The sequence below is a fragment of the Rhagoletis pomonella genome, unplaced genomic scaffold (assembly GCF_013731165.1).
Source record: "Rhagoletis pomonella isolate Grant_MI unplaced genomic scaffold, Rhpom_1.0 Rhpom_scaffold_00002, whole genome shotgun sequence".
NCBI lineage: Eukaryota > Metazoa > Arthropoda > Insecta > Diptera > Tephritidae > Rhagoletis > Rhagoletis pomonella.
Window position 1 is genome coordinate 81,290,548 of NW_023458556.1, and position 891 is coordinate 81,291,438.

Here is an 891-nt window from a genome sequence, read left to right on the forward strand (position 1 = left end):
AGAGGCAAGTGTCTCGTTTGCACCTTTGCAGGAATAGTTTGAGCACATTTGGTTCATTGTGTCGACACATTGAATTTATAGAAAAGAATATCGGTCAGAATTAACGGTTTGCGGGCTTCTTAGTTTGTATCTATCGCATCGGTGTTATGCATTGTTGAAAGCAGAACAACCGATTTGTTCCTCTTTGTCACATATGACACTTAGGGCCGTCTTGCACCATGTCTATTTAATTCTAACTCCCAGTTAAATATCTTTATCGACGTTATCGACACCCATCATAAAACATGTGATCGATAAAGCAGTTAACGTGCTTAACTGTAGGAAGTACCTCCAGTTAGCGTTAACTAGACATGGTGCAAACGGCCCTTAATGTTGCCTTCTGTCGAAATGCCGGCGCATTGTGTTGATCATGTTTAGCTTCTTCTTGACTGGCTTTTCCGCTAGTGCTTGATTAGTGAAATAGTTTTCCATGGTAATGTTTCGACCTGAGTTTTTCAAATGTCTCACCAATCGTAACCCAACTTTCTCTCAAAGAGCTTTGTTTCTTGCTTCGCCCGGATAGAGCTATCCTAGCAGCGGATAGTGAGTTTTCGAGTGGGCTGCCCAAAATATGTTTAGACCATATTTGGTTGGCTTAGACACCGGATGTATTGGCGAAAAGGAAAGCGCCCACGAAAGCGAAGAGTTAGGGCGATAGTTGCTTCTCAAATCTAAATTGATGAAACAAAATATTTCCAAGATCGGAGCTGCCTTGTCGAATTGTGTTATGGTTTCTCGAGTTCTGGAGTCATCGAAACGAATACTTTTCAAGATGGTTCAAAATCGAACCATTGGCATTGATGCACGGTAAAGGGGGTGTGCATGACGAACCCACAAATCAACCACTCGATC